This window comes from Habropoda laboriosa, unplaced genomic scaffold (assembly GCF_001263275.1).
Source record: "Habropoda laboriosa isolate 0110345459 unplaced genomic scaffold, ASM126327v1 scaffold99, whole genome shotgun sequence".
NCBI classification, from domain to species: domain Eukaryota; kingdom Metazoa; phylum Arthropoda; class Insecta; order Hymenoptera; family Apidae; genus Habropoda; species Habropoda laboriosa.
Window position 1 is genome coordinate 1,013,501 of NW_017100239.1, and position 214 is coordinate 1,013,714.

Here is a 214-nt window from a genome sequence, read left to right on the forward strand (position 1 = left end):
AGCAGCAGAAAAGCTGCTAAACAATTAGAATTAAATGTAACGATAGAAATAATTGCAACAATGCGTAATGCAATTGAAAAATCACAGAAAAGTCTGATATAAATGTTTGAAAAGTAAAATATATAAGATAAGATACAGTATCTTACCACGTAATGTAACTTTTTATTGTGTAACATATTAAAAACACTGTTTGGGAAAAATTTGTCACAGAATT